This window comes from Petromyzon marinus, chromosome 82 (assembly GCF_048934315.1).
Source record: "Petromyzon marinus isolate PM22_M1 ecotype Great Lakes invasive population chromosome 82, UKy_Petmar_22M1.pri1.0, whole genome shotgun sequence".
NCBI lineage: Eukaryota > Metazoa > Chordata > Hyperoartia > Petromyzontiformes > Petromyzontidae > Petromyzon > Petromyzon marinus.
In genome coordinates, this window is record NC_133747.1 from 936,577 (window position 1) to 956,593 (window position 20,017).

The following is a 20,017-nucleotide window of genomic DNA, read 5'->3' on the forward strand; positions in this document are numbered from 1 at the left end:
CATTCAATTCCGCTCGTCCAGACGGGAAGAATTCAATCACATTTATTCGATGCGACGTTTCTTATGGGATTTAATAAGCGACAACATTTTGACCCCAAACCGAGAGGATTCTGGGATGTTTGTGGTTTTTTGGTGATAACTCTGGAAGGAAACGTCGCAGACCCTTTAAGGTGGTACTCGTACTGCTCGCCTCATCGAGAGGAATCCAAATATATGAGTGGTTAAGCTATGGGATATGAAATGGACGAGCGACCAATAAAACAACATGTATTATGGGGTTGAATGCTTTTTGCTATTCACAAAATAAAAAAAGCAGTCATGCAAACATCGAATTTAACACAGCACAGCAAACCAGTTGCACCATTCAATTCCGCTCGTCCAGGCGGGGAGAATTCAATCACATTTATTCGATGCGACGTTTCTTATGGGATTTAATAAGCGACAACATTTTGACCCCAAACCGAGAGGATTCTGGGATGTTTGTGGTTTTTTGGTAATAACTCTGGAAGGAAACGTCGCAGACCCATCAAGGTGGTACTCGTACTGCTCGCCTCATCGAGAGGAATCCAAATATATGAGTGGTTACGCTATGGGATATGAAATGGACGAGCGACCAATAAAACAACATGTATTATGGGGTTGAATGCTTTTTGCTATTCACAAAATAAAACAAAAGCAGTCATGCAAACATCGAATTTAACACAGCACAGCAAAACCAGTTGCACCATTCAATTCTGCTCGTCCAGGCAGGGAGAATTCAATCACATTTATTCGATGCGACGTTTCTTATGGGATTTAATAAGCGACAACATTTTGACCCCAAACCGAGAGGATTCTGGGATGTTTGTGGTTTTTTGGTAATAACTCTGGAAGGAAACGTCGCAGACCCATCAAGGTGGTACTCGTACTGCTCGCCTCATCGAGTGGAATCCAAATATATGAGTGGTTACGCTATGGGATATGAAATGGACGAGCGACCAATAAAACAACATGTATTATGGGGTTGAATGCTTTTGCTATTCACAAAATAAAACAAAAGCAGTCATGCAAACATCGAATTTAACACAGCACAGCAAAACCAGTTGCACCATTCAATTCCGCTCGTCCAGGCGGGGAGAATTCAATCACATTTATTCGATGCGACGTTTCTTATGGGATTTAATAAGCGACAATATTTTGACCCCAAACCGAGAGGATTCTGGGATGTTTGTGGTTTTTTGGTAATAACTCTGGAAGGAAACGTCGCAGACCCATCAAGGTGGTACTCGTACTGCTCGCCTCATCGAGAGGAATCCAAATATATGAGTGGTTACGCTATGGGATATGAAATGGACGAGCGACCAATAAAACAACATGTATTATGGGGTTGAATGCTTTTGCTATTCACAAAATAAAACAAAAGCAGTCATGCAAACATCGAATTTAACACAGCACAGCAAAACCAGTTGCACCATTCAATTCCGCTCGTCCAGGCGGGGAGAATTCAATCACATTTATTCGATGCGACGTTTCTTATGGGATTTAATAAGCGACAATATTTTGACCCCAAACCGAGAGGATTCTGGGATGTTTGTGGTTTTTTGGTAATAACTCTGGAAGGAAACGTCGCAGACCCATCAAGGTGGTACTCGTACTGCTCGCCTCATCGAGAGGAATCCAAATATATGAGTGGTTACGGTATGGGATATGAAATGGACGAGCGACCAATAAAACTACATGTATTATGGGGTTGAATGCTTTTTGCTATTCACAAAATAAAACAAAAGCAGTCATGCAAACATCGAATTTAACACAGCACAGCAAAATCAGTTGCACCATTCAATTCCGCTCGTCCAGACGGGAAGAATTCAATCACATTTATTCGATGCGACGTTTCTTATGGGATTTAATAAGCGACAACATTTTGACCCCAAACCGAGAGGATTCTGGGATGTTTGTGGTTTTTTGGTGATAACTCTGGAAGGAAACGTCGCAGACCCATCAAGGTGGTACTCGTACTGCTCGCCTCATCGAGAGGAATCCAAATATATGAGTGGTTAAGCTATGGGATATGAAATGGACGAGCGACCAATAAAACAACATGTATTATGGGGTTGAATGCTTTTTGCTATTCACAAAATAAAAAAAAGCAGTCATGCAAACATCGAATTTAACACAGCACAGCAAAACCAGTTGCACCATTCAATTCTGCTCGTCCAGGCAGGGAGAATTCAATCACATTTATTCGATGCGACGTTTCTTATGGGATTTAATAAGCGACAACATTTTGACCCCAAACCGAGAGGATTCTGGGATGTTTGTGGTTTTTTGGTAATAACTCTGGAAGGAAACGTCGCAGACCCATCAAGGTGGTACTCGTACTGCTCGCCTCATCGAGAGGAATCCAAATATATGAGTGGTTACGGTATGGGATATGAAATGGACGAGCGACCAATAAAACAACATGTATTATGGGGTTGAATGCTTTTTGCTATTCACAAAATAAAACAAAAGCAGTCATGCAAACATCGAATTTAACACAGCACAGCAAAACCAGTTGCACCATTCAATTCCGCTCGTCCAGGCGGGGAGAATTCAATCACATTTATTCGATGCGACGTTTCTTATGGGATTTAATAAGCGACAATATTTTGACCCCAAACCGAGAGGATTCTGGGATGTTTGTGGTTTTTTGGTAATAACTCTGGAAGGAAACGTCGCAGACCCATCAAGGTGGTACTCGTACTGCTCGCCTCATCGAGAGGAATCCAAATATATGAGTGGTTACGCTATGGGATATGAAATGGACGAGCGACCAATAAAACTACATGTATTATGGGGTTGAATGCTTTTTGCTATTCACAAAATAAAACAAAAGCAGTCATGCAAACATCGAATTTAACACAGCACAGCAAAATCAGTTGCACCATTCAATTCCGCTCGTCCAGACGGGAAGAATTCAATCACATTTATTCGATGCGACGTTTCTTATGGGATTTAATAAGCGACAACATTTTGACCCCAAACCGAGAGGATTCTGGGATGTTTGTGGTTTTTTGGTGATAACTCTGGAAGGAAACGTCGCAGACCCTTTAAGGTGGTACTCGTACTGCTCGCCTCATCGAGAGGAATCCAAATATATGAGTGGTTAAGCTATGGGATATGAAATGGACGAGCGACCAATAAAACAACATGTATTATGGGGTTGAATGCTTTTTGCTATTCACAAAATAAAACAAAAGCAGTCATGCAAACATCGAATTTAACACAGCACAGCAAACCAGTTGCACCATTCAATTCCGCTCGTCCAGGCGGGGAGAATTCAATCACATTTATTCGATGCGACGTTTCTTATGGGATTTAATAAGCGACAACATTTTGACCCCAAACCGAGAGGATTCTGGGATGTTTGTGGTTTTTTGGTAATAACTCTGGAAGGAAACGTCGCAGACCCATCAAGGTGGTACTCGTACTGCTCGCCTCATCGAGAGGAATCCAAATATATGAGTGGTTACGCTATGGGATATGAAATGGACGAGCGACCAATAAAACAACATGTATTATGGGGTTGAATGCTTTTTGCTATTCACAAAATAAAACAAAAGCAGTCATGCAAACATCGAATTTAACACAGCACAGCAAAACCAGTTGCACCATTCAATTCTGCTCGTCCAGGCAGGGAGAATTCAATCACATTTATTCGATGCGACGTTTCTTATGGGATTTAATAAGCGACAACATTTTGACCCCAAACCGAGAGGATTCTGGGATGTTTGTGGTTTTTTCGTAATAACTCTGGAAGGAAACGTCGCAGACCCATCAAGGTGGTACTCGTACTGCTCGCCTCATCGAGAGGAATCCAAATATATGAGTGGTTACGGTATGGGATATGAAATGGACGAGCGACCAATAAAACAACATGTATTATGGGGTTGAATGCTTTTTGCTATTCACAAAATAAAACAAAAGCAGTCATGCAAACATCGAATTTAACACAGCACAGCAAAATCAGTTGCACCATTCAATTCCGCTCGTCCAGACGGGAAGAATTCAATCACATTTATTCGATGCGACGTTTCTTATGGGATTTAATAAGCGACAACATTTTGACCCCAAACCGAGAGGATTCTGGGATGTTTGTGGTTTTTTGGTGATAACTCTGGAAGGAAACGTCGCAGACCCTTTAAGGTGGTACTCGTACTGCTCGCCTCATCGAGAGGAATCCAAATATATGAGTGGTTAAGCTATGGGATATGAAATGGACGAGCGACCAATAAAACAACATGTATTATGGGGTTGAATGCTTTTTGCTATTCACAAAATAAAAAAAAGCAGTCATGCAAACATCGAATTTAACACAGCACAGCAAAACCAGTTGCACCATTCAATTCTGCTCGTCCAGGCAGGGATAATTCAATCACATTTATTCGATGCGACGTTTCTTATGGGATTTAATAAGCGACAACATTTTGACCCCAAACCGAGAGGATTCTGGGATGTTTGTGGTTTTTTGGTAATAACTCTGGAAGGAAACGTCGCAGACCCATCAAGGTGGTACTCGTACTGCTCGCCTCATCGAGAGGAATCCAAATATATGAGTGGTTACGGTATGGGATATGAAATGGACGAGCGACCAATAAAACTACATGTATTATGGGGTTGAATGCTTTTTGCTATTCACAAAATAAAACAAAAGCAGTCATGCAAACATCGAATTTAACACAGCACAGCAAAATCAGTTGCACCATTCAATTCCGCTCGTCCAGACGGGAAGAATTCAATCACATTTATTCGATGCGACGTTTCTTATGCGATTTAATAAGCGACAACATTTTGACCCCAAACCGAGAGGATTCTGGGATGTTTGTGGTTTTTTGGTGATAACTCTGGAAGGAAACGTCGCAGACCCTTTAAGGTGGTACTCGTACTGCTCGCCTCATCGAGAGGAATCCAAATATATGAGTGGTTAAGCTATGGGATATGAAATGGACGAGCGACCAATAAAACAACATGTATTATGGGGTTGAATGCTTTTTGCTATTCACAAAATAAAACAAAAGCAGTCATGCAAACATCGAATTTAACACAGCACAGCAAACCAGTTGCACCATTCAATTCCGCTCGTCCAGGCGGGGAGAATTCAATCACATTTATTCGATGCGACGTTTCTTATGGGATTTAATAAGCGACAACATTTTGACCCCAAACCGAGGATTCTGGGATGTTTGTGGTTTTTTGGTAATAACTCTGGAAGGAAACGTCGCAGACCCATCAAGGTGGTACTCGTACTGCTCGCCTCATCGAGAGGAATCCAAATATATGAGTGGTTACGCTATGGGATATGAAATGGACGAGCGACCAATAAAACAACATGTATTATGGGGTTGAATGCTTTTTGCTATTCACAAAATAAAACAAAAGCAGTCATGCAAACATCGAATTTAACACAGCACAGCAAAACCAGTTGCACCAATCAATTCCGCTCGTCCAGGCGGGGAGAATTCAATCACATTTATTCGATGCGACGTTTCTTATGGGATTTAATAAGCGACAACATTTTGACCCCAAACCGAGAGGATTCTGGGATGTTTGTGGTTTTTTGGTAATAACTCTGGAAGGAAACGTCGCAGACCCATCAAGGTGGTACTCGTACTGCTCGCCTCATCGAGAGGAATCAAAATATATGAGTGGTTACGCTATGGGATATGAAATGGACGAGCGACCAATAAAACAACATGTATTATGGGGTTGAATGCTTTTTGCTATTCACAAAATAAAACAAAAGCAGTCATGCAAACATCGAATTTAACACAGCACAGCAAAACCAGTTGCACCATTCAATTCTGCTCGTCCAGGCAGGGAGAATTCAATCACATTTATTCGATGCGACGTTTCTTATGGGATTTAATAAGCGACATTTTGACCCCAAACCGAGAGGATTCTGGGATGTTTGTGGTTTTTTGGTAATAACTCTGGAAAGAAACGTCGCAGACCCATCAAGGTGGTACTCGTACTGCTCGCCTCATCGAGAGGAATCCAAATATATGAGTGGTTACGGTATGGGATATGAAATGGACGAGCGACCAATAAAACAACATGTATTATGGGGTTGAATGCTTTTTGCTATTCACAAAATAAAACAAAAGCAGTCATGCAAACATCGAATTTAACACAGCACAGCAAAACCAGTTGCACCATTCAATTCCGCTCGTCCAGGCGGGGAGAATTCAATCACATTTATTCGATGCGACGTTTCTTATGGGATTTAATAAGCGACAATATTTTGACCCCAAACCGAGAGGATTCTGGGATGTTTGTGGTTTTTTGGTAATAACTCTGGAAGGAAACGTCGCAGACCCATCAAGGTGGTACTCGTACTGCTCGCCTCATCGAGAGGAATCCAAATATATGAGTAGTTACGCTATGGGATATGAAATGGACGAGCGACCAATAAAACTACATGTATTATGGGGTTGAATGCTTTTTGCTATTCACAAAATAAAACAAAAGCAGTCATGCAAACATCGAATTTAACACAGCACAGCAAAATCAGTTGCACCATTCAATTCCGCTCGTCCAGACGGGAAGAATTCAATCACATTTATTCGATGCGACGTTTCTTATGCGATTTAATAAGCGACAACATTTTGACCCCAAACCGAGAGGATTCTGGGATGTTTGTGGTTTTTTGGTGATAACTCTGGAAGGAAACGTCGCAGACCCTTTAAGGTGGTACTCGTACTGCTCGCCTCATCGAGAGGAATCCAAATATATGAGTGGTTAAGCTATGGGATATGAAATGGACGAGCGACCAATAAAACAACATGTATTATGGGGTTGAATGCTTTTTGCTATTCACAAAATAAAAAAAGCAGTCATGCAAATATCTGATTTAACACAGCACAGCAAAATCAGTTGCACCATTCAATTCCGCTCGTCCAGACGGGGAGAATTCAATCACATTTATTCGATGCTACGTTTCTTATGGGATTTAATAAGTGACAACATTTTGACCCCAAACCGAGAGGATTCTGGGATGTTTGTGGTTTTGTGGTAATAACTCTGGAAGGAAACGTCGCAGACCCATCAAGGTGGTACTCTTACTGCTCGCCTCATCGAGAGGAATCCAAATATATGAGTGGTTAAGCTATGGGATATGAAATGGACGAGCGACCAATAAAACAACATGTATTATGGGGTTGAATGCTTTTTGCTATTCACAAAATAAAACAAAAGCAGTCATGCAAACATCGAATTTAACACAGCACAGCAAACCAGTTGCACCATTCAATTCCGCTCATCCAGGCGGGGAGAATTCAATCACATTTATTCGATGCAACGTTTCTTATGGGATTTAATAAGCGACAACATTTTGACCCCAAACCGAGGATTCTGGGATGTTTGTGGTTTTTTGGTAATAACTCTGGAAGGAAACGTCGCAGACCCTTTAAGGTGGTACTCGTACTGCTCGCCTCATCGAGAGGAATCCAAATATATGAGTGGTTACGCTATGGGATATGAAATGGACGAGCGACCAATAAAACAACATGTATTATGGGGTTGAATGCTTTTTACTATTCACAAAATAAAACAAAAGCAGTCATGCAAATATCTGATTTAACACAGCACAGCAAAATCAGTTGCACCATTCAATTCCGCTCGTCCAGACGGGGAGAATTCAATCACATTTATTCGATGCGACGTTTCTTATGGGATTTAATAAGCGACAACATTTTGACCCCAAACCGAGAGGATTCTGGGATGTTTGTGGTTTTGTGGTAATAACTCTGGAAGGAAACGTCGCAGACCCATCAAGGTGGTACTCTTACTGCTCGCCTCATCGAGAGGAATCCAAATATATGAGTGGTTAAGCTATGGGATATGAAATGGACGAGCGACCAATAAAACAACATGTATTATGGGGTTGAATGCTTTTTGCTATTCACAAAATAAAAAAAAGCAGTCATGCAAACATCGAATTTAACACAGCACAGCAAAACCAGTTGCACCATTCAATTCTGCTCGTCCAGGCAGGGAGAATTCAATCACATTTATTCGATGCGACGTTTCTTATGGGATTTAATAAGCGACAACATTTTGACCCCAAACCGAGAGGATTCTGGGATGTTTGTGGTTTTTTGGTAATAACTCTGGAAGGAAACGTCGCAGACCCATCAAGGTGGTACTCGTACTGCTCGCCTCATCGAGAGGAATCCAAATATATGAGTGGTTACGGTATGGGATATGAAATGGACGAGCGACCAATAAAACAACATGTATTATGGGGTTGAATGCTTTTTGCTATTCACAAAATAAAACAAAAGCAGTCATGCAAACATCGAATTTAACACAGCACAGCAAAACCAGTTGCACCATTCAATTCCGATCGTCCAGGCGGGGAGAATTCAATCACATTTATTCGATGCGACGTTTCTTATGGGATTTAATAAGCGACAATATTTTGACCCCAAACCGAGAGGATTCTGGGATGTTTGTGGTTTTTTGGTAATAACTCTGGAAGGAAACGTCGCAGACCCATCAAGGTGGTACTCGTACTGCTCGCCTCATCGAGAGGAATCCAAATATATGAGTGGTTACGCTATGGGATATGAAATGGACGAGCGACCAATAAAACTACATGTATTATGGGGTTGAATGCTTTTTGCTATTCACAAAATAAAACAAAAGCAGTCATGCAAACATCGAATTTAACACAGCACAGCAAAATCAGTTGCACCATTCAATTCCGCTCGTCCAGACGGGAAGAATTCAATCACATTTATTCGATGCGACGTTTCTTATGGGATTTAATAAGCGACAACATTTTGACCCCAAACCGAGAGGATTCTGGGATGTTTGTGGTTTTTTGGTGATAACTCTGGAAGGAAACGTCGCAGACCCTTTAAGGTGGTACTCGTACTGCTCGCCTCATCGAGAGGAATCCAAATATATGAGTGGTTAAGCTATGGGATATGAAATGGACGAGCGACCAATAAAACAACATGTATTATGGGGTTGAATGCTTTTTGCTATTCACAAAATAAAACAAAAGCAGTCATGCAAACATCGAATTTAACACAGCACAGCAAACCAGTTGCACCATTCAATTCCGCTCGTCCAGGCGGGGAGAATTCAATCACATTTATTCGATGCGACGTTTCTTATGGGATTTAATAAGCGACAACATTTTGACCCCAAACCGAGAGGATTCTGGGATGTTTGTGGTTTTTTGGTAATAACTCTGGAAGGAAACGTCGCAGACCCATCAAGGTGGTACTCGTACTGCTCGCCTCATCGAGAGGAATCCAAATATATGAGTGGTTACGCTATGGGATATGAAATGGACGAGCGACCAATAAAACAACATGTATTATGGGGTTGAATGCTTTTTGCTATTCACAAAATAAAACAAAAGCAGTCATGCAAACATCGAATTTAACACAGCACAGCAAAACCAGTTGCACCATTCAATTCCGCTCGTCCAGGCGGGGAGAATTCAATCACATTTATTCGATGCGACGTTTCTTATGGGATTTAATAAGCGACAATATTTTGACCCCAAACCGAGAGGATTCTGGGATGTTTGTGGTTTTTTGGTAATAACTCTGGAAGGAAACGTCGCAGACCCATCAAGGTGGTACTCGTACTGCTCGCCTCATCGAGAGGAATCCAAATATATGAGTGGTTACGCTATGGGATATGAAATGGACGAGCGACCAATAAAACTACATGTATTATGGGGTTGAATGCTTTTTGCTATTCACAAAATAAAACAAAAGCAGTCATGCAAACATCGAATTTAACACAGCACAGCAAAATCAGTTGCACCATTCAATTCCGCTCGTCCAGACGGGAAGAATTCAATCACATTTATTCGATGCGACGTTTCTTATGGGATTTAATAAGCGACAACATTTTGACCCCAAACCGAGAGGATTCTGGGATGTTTGTGGTTTTTTGGTGATAACTCTGGAAGGAAACGTCGCAGACCCTTTAAGGTGGTACTCTTACTGCTCGCCTCATCGAGAGGAATCCAAATATATGAGTGGTTAAGCTATGGGATATGAAATGGACGAGCGACCAATAAAACAACATGTATTATGGGGTTGAATGCTTTTTGCTATTCACAAAATAAAACAAAAGCAGTCATGCAAACATCGAATTTAACACAGCACAGCAAACCAGTTGCACCATTCAATTCCGCTCATCCAGGCGGGGAGAATTCAATCACATTTATTCGATGCGACGTTTCTTATGGGATTTAATAAGCGACAACATTTTGACCCCAAACCGAGGATTCTGGGATGTTTGTGGTTTTTTGGTAATAACTCTGGAAGGAAACGTCGCAGACCCTTTAAGGTGGTACTCGTACTGCTCGCCTCATCGAGAGGAATCCAAATATATGAGCGGTTACGCTATGGGATATGAAATGGACGAGCGACCAATAAAACAACATGTATTATGGGGTTGAATGCTTTTTACTATTCACAAAATAAAACAAAAGCAGTCATGCAAATATCTGATTTAACACAGCACAGCAAAATCAGTTGCACCATTCAATTCCGCTCGTCCAGACGGGGAGAATTCAATCACATTTATTCGATGCTACGTTTCTTATGGGATTTAATAAGCGACAACATTTTGACCCCAAACCGAGAGGATTCTGGGATGTTTGTGGTTTTGTGGTAATAACTCTGGAAGGAAACGTCGCAGACCCATCAAGGTGGTACTCTTCCTGCTCGCCTCATCGAGAGGAATCCAAATATATGAGTGGTTAAGCTATGGGATATGAAATGGACGAGCGACCAATAAAACAACATGTATTATGGGGTTGAATGCTTTTTGCTATTCACAAAATAAAACAAAAGCAGTCATGCAAACATCGAAGGACAGGTGGGAAAGTTCTACCCTTTACGATGTGGACCAGACAGCACTTAAAGGGTACTCAGAAGATGCTCTGTTATATTAGTTTCAGTGGGCCATTCTCTAGCACAAGGCTTGCATCATCATCACCACCCATCAACATTGCCAGCCATCTAAAACACACTCACACACCCACACACTCACCATGATACTCACACTCTCACCCTCAAAAACACGCCCCAACCATCCTACTCTCACACACGTCATGAAAGTCACACATGCACCATTACTCACACACAAGCCTACAAACTCACGATGACAACAGCCGTAATTTGCCACTACATGACGGTGATGTCATCACAACAACCCAGGTGCCATGGGTTGATTGCTGTGCCAGGCTAGGTGCAAGAGGAGGTCATGGGACAGATACTGATGCTATGGGTTGCCTGCTGTGCGACAATCCCACTTGGGCGACAGCCAAGGCCAAAGGTCGGAGTGCAGCCAGAAAACTCCTGAACCTGCACCACCTAGAGAGAAGGGGACATGGAGACATGGGGAGAGAGAGGAGGGAGGGAGACACGGGGAGAGAGAGGAGGGAGGGAGACATGGGGAGATAGAGGAGGGAGACACGGGGAGAGAGAGGAGAGAGACACGGGGAGAGAGAGGAGGGAGACACGGGGAGAGAGTGGAGGGAGACACGGGGAGAGAGAGGAGGGAGACACGGGGAGAGAGAGGAGGGAGACACGGGGAGAGAGGGGAGGGAGACACGGGGTGAGAGAGGAGGGAGACACGGGGGGAGTGAGACAAAGGAGGCACCTGTGGGCCAGATGCCTCCTTTGTCTCCCCCCCCACCACCGCCACTGCTGATGTGTCCACACCGCGCTTGGTTCACACCTTCTTCTGGCTGAGTCGACGTAGAGGAGGCCCAGCCAACGAGCCACCACTTCAGAAGCTCGCGAGCCACCGACGGTGACCGTGAGAGGGATTCCAAATCAGCCTCTCGCCACCCACAATCCACAGCACCGCCTCCACTCGCCCCGGCCTCAGCGGAAGTAGCTGCGGGGGAAGGCGAGGGGGCGAGGGGGGTGTGGGGGCTGAGGGGGACATGGGGGGTGGCGCAGGGGGAGTTATGGGGTTGAGGCGTTTTGCATAATAAAGGTTTATTTGGGTTAGTCTCCAACACACCGATGTGCCAAAGTAGAAACTAATTGGCACTTTTGTTCACGTGACAAACTTTATTAATTGGCCGTGTCGGGTGGTGACGGGTTTTAAGACATTTATATTTACACGATCTTACCGCATAAAAAAGCGTTTATTATGGGATTGGAGAGTTGGGGGTTTAGAGGGTTACGGGTTTAGTGGTATAAGGGTTTGAGGGTTAGGGGGTGTTTAGGGTTTGGGTTGTAGGGGTATAGGGGTTTAAACGGTGAGGGGATTAGAGGGTTAGGTGTTGAGGGTTTGGGGTTAGTTAGATGTTGAGAGGGTTGGGGTTTAGATGGGTTGGGACTTAGGTTAGGGATTTAGGGTTGTAGAATGTTAAGGTTTCGAGGTTCACAAGGTTAAGGGTTCTGAAGTTTACGCTTTAGAAAGATATGGGTTTAGAGGGTCAGGGTTTTAGAGGGTTTGGTTTTTAAGGGTTTAGAAAGTTAGGGGTTTAGAAAGTTTGGGGCTCAAAGAGTTAGGGGTTTGGGTTCAGAGGGTTAGGGGCTTAGAGGGTGAGGGGTTTAGAGGGTTAGGGTTTTAAAGGTAAAGAGGTTTAGAGCGTTAGCGGTTTAGAGAATTTGTTTTTTAAGGGTTTAGAACGTTAGGGGTTCAAAGGGTTAGGGGGTTGGATTTAGAGGCATAGGGGTTTAGATGGTGAGGAGTTTAGAGGGTGAGGGGTTTAAGGGTTAAGGGGCTTAGAAAGTTAGGGTGTGAAGGGTGAAGGGGATTAGAGGGTTATGGTTTTCAGAGTATAGGGGTTTAGAGGATTAGAGGTTTATAGGGTTAGGGGTATAGAGGCTTAGGTGTTTATAGGGTTAGGGTTTTAGGAATCTATGGGTCTGTGATTAACACGAACCCTATGGGAGACCCAATGATTAACACTGAACCCTATGTGAGCCCCAGTGATTAACACTGAACCCTATGGGAGCCCCAGTGATTAACAATGAACCCTATGGGAGATCCAGTGATTAACACTCAACCCTATGGGAGACCCAGTGATTAATACTGAACCCTATGGGAGACCCAGTGACTAACACTAAACCCTATGGGAGACAAAGTGAGTAACACTGAATCCTATGGGAGCCCCAGTGATTAACACTGAATCCTATGGGAGCCCCAGTGATTAATACTGAACCCTATGGGAGACCCAGTGATTAACATTGAACCCTATTGGAGACCCCGTGATTAACACTCAACCCTATGGGAGACCCAGTGAGTAACACTGAATTATTTTAGATACCCAGTGATTAACACACGAACCCTATTGGATTCCCAGTGAGTAACACTGAATCCTATGGGAGCCCCAGTGAGTAACACTGAACTCTATGGGAGACCCATTGATTAACACTCAATCCTATGGGTGACCCAGTGAGCAACACTGAACCCTATGGGAGATCCAGTGATTAACACTTATCCCTATTGGAGCCCCAATGAGTAACACTGAACTCTATGCAACTCTCAGTGATTAACACTGAACTTTATGGGAGACCCAATGATTAACACGAACCCTATGGGAGACCCAATGATTAACACTGAACCCTATGTGAGCCCTAGTGATTAACACCACGAACCCTATGGGAGCCCCAGTGATTAACACTGAACCCTATGGGAGACCCAGTGATTAATACCGAAACCTATGGGAGACCCAGTGATTAATACTGAACCCTATGGGAGACCCAGTGATTAACACTGAACCCTATGGGAGACCCAGTGAGTAACACTCAACCCTATGGGAGACTCAGTGATTAATACTGAACCCTATGGGAGACCCAGTGAGTAACACTCAACCCTATGGTAGACCCAGTGATTAATACTGAACCTTATGGGAGACCCAGTAATTAACACTGAACCCTATGGGAGACCCAGTGAGTAACACTGAACCCTATGGGAGACCCAGTGATTAACACTTCATCCTATTGGAGACCCAATGAGCAACACTGAACTCTATGGAAGCCCCAGTGATTAACACTGAACTTTATGGGAGACCCAATGATTAACACCGAACTCTATGGAAGCCCCAGTGAGTAACACTGAACTCTAAAGCCACCCACTCCCGAGTGTGCTGATTCAGTCTTCATAGGTGCTCGCTAACAGCACATTCCCCAACAGTCTCTTCAGGCTAAAAGGGAATCTCAAACGGGGAATGTATTTGACTTTGTGTGAGAGCGAGTGAGTCAGAGTAAATTTGTGTGAGGGTGAGTTTGTGAGAGTGAGTGAGCTTGTGGGTGTGAGTGAGCTTGTGAGAGTGAGTGAGTTTGTGAGAGTGAGTGAGGTTGTGAGAGTGAGTTTGTGAGAGCGAGTGAGTTTGTGAGAGCGAGTGAGGTTGTGAGAGTGAGTTTGTGAGTGCGAGTGAGTTTGTGAGAGCGAGTGAGCTTGTGAGAGTGAGGGAGTTTGTGAGTGTGAGTGAGCATGTGGGAGTGAGTGAGTTTGTGAGAGTGAGTTTGTGAGAGTGAGTGAGCTTGTGAGTGTGAGTGAGCATGTGGGAGTGAGTTTGTGAGAGTGTGTCAGCTTGTGAGAGTGAGGGAGACTATGAGAGTGAGCGAGTTTGTGAGAGAGAGTGAGCTTGTGAGAGTGAGTGAGCTTATGAGAGTAAGTGAGCTTGTGAGAGTAAGTGAGCTTGTGAGAGTGAGTGAGTTTGTGACAGTGAGTGAGTTTGTGACAGTGAGTGAGCTTTTGGGAGTGAGTGAGCTTGTGAGAGTGAGTGAGTTTGTGAGAGTTAGTGAGTTTGTGAGAGTGAGTGAGTTTGTGAGAGAGAGTGAATTGGTGAGTGTGAGTGAGCTTGTGAGAGTGAGTGAGTTTGTGAGTGTGAGTGAGCATGTGGGAGTGAGTGAGTTTGTGAGAGAGAGTGAGTTTGTGAGAGTAAGTGAGCTTGTGAGAGTAAATGAGCTTGTGAGAGTGAGTTTGTGAGAGCGAGTGAGTGAGTTTGTGACAGTGAGTGAGTTTGTGACAGTGAGTGAGCTTTTGGGAGTGAGTGAGCTTGTGAGAGTGAGTGAGTTTGTGAGAGTGAATGAGTTTGTGAGAGTGAGTGAGTTTGTGAGAGAGAGTGAGTTGGTGAGTGTGAGTGAGCTTGTGAGAGTGAGTGAGTTTGTGAGTGTGAGTGAGCATGTGGGAGTGAGTGAGTTTGTGAGAGAGAGTGAGTTTGTGAGAGAGAGTGAGCTTGTGAGAGTGAGTGTGTAGTATAGCGGTTAGTGTGTTGCGCTACGAACTTGGCGACCCAGGTTTGATTCCCTCTAATGGTCAACACTGGTGACGATTATCTGAACCAGGCATCCCGTAGGTCAACACAGCCTCAAATGAGTGTCTGGTGAGGTGTGTGCACCCCACCAGGCACTCATTTGAGGCTGTGTTGACCTACAGCCAACTTCGTCTCCCTAGTGGAGATGTGCACACACCTCACCACTAGGGAGACGAAGATGGCCGTGCGTGGTGCTGGCCACCCACCCCCTCGTGTTCCATGCTGGCTTTCATAGGTGCTTGCTAACAGCATTTGCCCCAACGGTCTGTTATGGCTATACGGGGGATCTTTATCATTGTTCCGTGGTTCTTTCTGTTTGTGGGTGTTTTTGTGTGTGCGTTTGTGGGTGGGTGAATTATTGAGTAGATGAGTGGGTGACCAAGTGAGAATTGGTGGATGAGAGGGTCTGTGAGTGAGTGCATCTGTGAGTGAGCGGTTGAGCGAGTGGATGAGTGAGTAGGTGAGTGAGTAGGTTAGGGAGTGAGTTAGTGAGTGTGTACATTTGTGTGTGAGTGGGTGAGTAGGTGAGAGAGTGGATGATTTGATAAATGAGTGGGTGGGTGAGTGCATTTCTGAGTTAGTGAGTGGGTCAGTGAGTGGCTAATTGAGTGGGTGAGTGAGTTTCTGAGTGATTGGGTGGATGGGTGAGCAGGTAAGTGAGTGGATACGTGAATGAATAAGTTAATCATTGGCGAAGTTGCTGAATGAGGGAGTGACGGAAGGAATAAATGGGAAAATATGGGTGAGTGAGTGATTGACTAATTGAGCAAGTACATGAGCGAGTTTGTGAGTGTGTGAGTAAGTGAATAAGCAGGTTATTGATTGAGTGGATGAGTGAGTGGGTGAGTGACTGATGGAGTGAGTAAGTGATGAAATTATTGGGAGGGTGAGTGGGTGATTGATATTCTGAGTTCGTGATTAAGGGAATGGGTGCTTGAATGAGTGGAGGAGTGGATAGGTAAGTGGGTGAGTGAGTGTGTGGGTGCGTGATTGAGTATGTGAGCTGTTGATCGATTGTGTGGGTGAGTAGGTGAGTGAGTTCATGAATGAGTGACTGATAGACTGGGCGAGCAAGTGAGTGAGTGGGTGAGAGAGAGTCTCCAAGTGAGTGGGTGAGTGGGTTGTTGAATGAGTGAGTGGGTGGTTGAGTGAGTGGATGAGCAATTGGATGAATGAATGAATGGGTGAAATTATTGAGTGGGCGAGTTAATGGTTGCGAGTGAGTCAGTGGGTGGATGAATGAGTTTCGGAGTGAGTGGATGAGTGAGCGAGTCTGTGAGTGAGTTGGTCAGTGAGTGGCTGAGCGAGTGGATGAGTAAGTAGGTCAGTGAGTGGGTGCGGATGAGCGAGGTAGTTTTTAAGTAAGTGGGTCGGTGGTTGAGTGAGTTTCTGAATAAGTTAGTGGGTGAGAGCTTTTGAGTGAGTCTGTGAGCGATTGAGTCTGTGAGCGAGTGAGTCTATGAGCGAGTCTATCAGAGAGGGAGTCTGTGAGCGAGTAAGTCGGCGAATCTGTGCGCGCATGGGTAAGTGGGCGAGTAAGGGCATGAGTGAGTGGGTAATGATTTTGTGAGTCAGTTTCGGAGCGTGTGAGTGGGTGAGTTTATGAGTGATTCTGTGAGTGGATGCACGAGTGGGTGAGCAAGTGGGTGGGTAAATGGGTGAGAGAGTTCTTGAGTTAGTGCCTGAGTGAGTAGGTGAGAGATTGGGTGAGCGAGTAAGCCTGTGAGTCGTTGAGTGGGTGGGTGCACGAGTGGGTGAGTAAGTGGATTAGTCTGTGTGAGTCTATGGGTCTTTGTGTAAGTATATTGTCTATGTTTCAACGGGTCTTTGTTTGAGCTAATTGGTTTCTGTGTGAGTCAATGAGTCTATGTAAATCTATGGATCTATGTGTGAGTTTTGGGTCTCTGTGCGAGTCTATGGGTCTGTGTGAGTCTATGGATCTATGTGCGAGTCTTTGGGTCTCTGTGTGGTGCACATAGCCTGGCATGTGAGTAGGGGGTACCGTAACCCTGTGTGTATGTGGGTGGGGTACCGTAACCCTGTGTGTATGTGGGCAGGGCACCGTAACCCTGTGTGAGGGGATCTTCCCCCCCCCCCCACCCGGGGCAGAGGGAGGATCTTGAAGGTGGACCCGGAAGCGCTCGGCTTGGGAGACAAACCTTCCTCTTCCTGCTTCGTGTTGTTGTGCTGGGGGGTAGGGGGTGTGGAGAGGGAGGAAGGGAGGAGGAAGAGAGGAAACTAAACTATTTATATTTTACCCGGTGAGGCCCACCGAGCTACACAGCTCTTCTTCAGAAGAGAAAAGGCCAAAAATTATCAGTCAACGAAGTGGCTTATCATCACGTCGACATTTATAGAAACCAAACACTCTGAATGCGACCACAGGGAGAGACACGCAAACTCAAAATATCTAGCAGGTGTGAGGGTAGGGATCGAACCCACGACCTCCTGTATTACAGGCAAGGTAGTTACGGGAGAAAGGAGAGGGATAGAGAGGCAGGGAAAGAGAGGGAGGTAGAGGGGGTGGGGGAGAGTGGAGGGAGAGAGGAAGAGGAAGGAAGAGTGGGTAGTGGGTAAAGGGAGGGGGGGCAAATAAGTCAAACTCACAGTATTGCTTGCACTCACCATGATACAATCACCATCAAACTCACACTGCCACATACCATCACTCACATCCTCACCACGAAACTCACAGACCCACACACACTCACCCTCGTAAACACACCATTACCATCCAACTCACACACACGACATGATAGTCACACACTCATCACAATTACTTACACACAAGCCCACCAACTCACAACGACAATGGCCGCCATTCGCCACTACGTGGCAGTAATGTCATCACAACAAACCAGGTGCCATGGGTTGACTGCTGTGCCATGCTAGATGCAGGAGGACAGGGGACAGACCCAGGTGCCATGGGTTGACTGCTGTACCAGGCTAGGTGCAGGAGGTCACAGGACAGATCCGGGTGCCACAGGTTGACTGCTGTTCCAGGCTAGGCACAAGAGGTCACGGGACAGATCCTGATGCTATGGGTTGACTGCTGTGCGACAAATCCACTCGAGTGACAGCCAAGGTCAAAGGTTAGAGTGCAGCCAGTAAACTCCTGACCCCTAAACCTTGACCACCAAGAAATAAGAGGGGGATGGAGACACGGGGAGAGAGAGGAGGGAGACACGGGGAGAGAGAGCAGAGGTAGGAGGAGTGTGCGTGGAGGAAGCGAGAGCTCCTCTAGAGATGCAGGAGGTAAAGATGGCCCAGAATCAACGACGACTGCAAGGTATGCTGGGAGGCAAGGTCATGTGACCAACGCGGCACAGGGGCGGCAGTGCAGGCTGGAGCCATCGCTGTTGGAGCCGCATGGACAGAGGACCCAGAACGCATCCTTCATCCCAGCACCTGCACCAACCACAATCACCACCACAACTATAACCAAAAGAACCATAAAATAACCACAACTAATACCACACCTCCAATTATCACGGTTGGCTGGGTAGGGTGCGATAGAAGTTCAAAATACATACAACTACCAAAACAACCATCATAACCACCTACACCACAACTATGACCATTACAACCACCACCTACACAATTATAACAAATATAACCACAAAGACCACAACCGCACATTTAACCACAACCTACACAACCACAATTATAACCACAACCAAAACCACCACAACCAGAGCCACAATTACCATAACAACCAATATAACCACCTACAACACAACTGTAACCTCAACCACCACTACAACCAAATATAATCACAACCACCACCACAACCACCACCATAACCAAACAACAAAAATATTAACGCAGATACTACACAACCACTGCATGAAGGGTCTTTATCCCTCTGTGGGTGAGTGGGTGGGTGAGTGAGTGGCTGAGTGAGTGGGTGGGTGAGTGGGTGGCTGAGTGAGTGGGTGGCTGAGTGTGAAATGGACTCGAACCTGCACCTCTGCATTGCAAGTCCAGTGAGCTCACGGCCCGCGTGTGGAGGGGTAAAGTGTGGCTACGCCCAGCGTGGAAGGGGAGACCAAATACTCCACATCGCGGCCTCTAGTGGAGACCATTTCTGCCACGACAGCAAATCCGTCCCTCCAGAGATACAAAAAAACTAAATTTAACTCATCCCATCAGCCACAATCTGGCAGTGCCTCTCCTCATCATCAGCAGCAGCAGGGCCGTGAACTCAGCAGGCGCCTAGCGCGTGACGGCTGTGGGCCAGGCGCCTCCTCTGCCTCCCCCTCCCCCGCACCACCGCCACTGCTGCTGTGTCCACACCGTGCAAGCTTCTCGCCTTCTTCGGGCTGAGTCGACGTAGAGGTGGCCCAGCCAGCGAGCCGCCGCTTCAGAAGCTCGCGAGCCACCGACGGTGGCCGTGAGCGGGAATCCAAATCGGCCGCTCGCCACCCACAATGCACAGCGCCGCCTCCACTCGCCCCGGCCTCAGCGGAAGAAGCAGCGGGGGGAGGGGCGGGGAGAGGGGGCGGGGTGAGGGGGGTAAAGGGGTGGGGCGAGGGGGTGTGGCCATGGGAGGGAGGAGCTCCGGTGGGGGGAGGGGCTCAGGGCTGTTTACGTCGCAGTGGGCGTGGTCTCATGGTACCGCCCCCTCGTCTCGAGCCACGCGCTTCCTCCTGGCAGTTTGTCCGTTAGAGAGGCGGGGAGAGCATCTGGCGAAGGTGAGGAGCGGTGAGGTGATGTGAGTCTGTGTGTGTGTGAGTC

At 45.6% G+C, this 20,017-nt stretch overlaps 1 long non-coding RNA gene across 2 annotated transcripts; it reads right to left on the reverse strand.

The window, feature by feature from the left end:
* Positions 1-10,196: 10,196 nt before the first annotated feature.
* On the reverse strand, positions 10,197-19,752 carry LOC142907703 (uncharacterized). Of its 2 annotated transcripts, none has more exons than XR_012931209.1 (4): positions 19,577-19,752; positions 17,381-17,467; positions 11,737-11,936; positions 10,197-11,369 (listed from the first exon to the last, which is right to left on the reverse strand). It is a non-coding gene; the product is annotated as an uncharacterized LOC142907703 (long non-coding RNA). The 2 variants fall into 2 exon arrangements; XR_012931210.1 differs by lacking the exon at positions 19,577-19,752 and adding an exon at positions 18,601-19,188.
* Between the last annotated feature and the right edge of the window lie 265 nt (positions 19,753-20,017).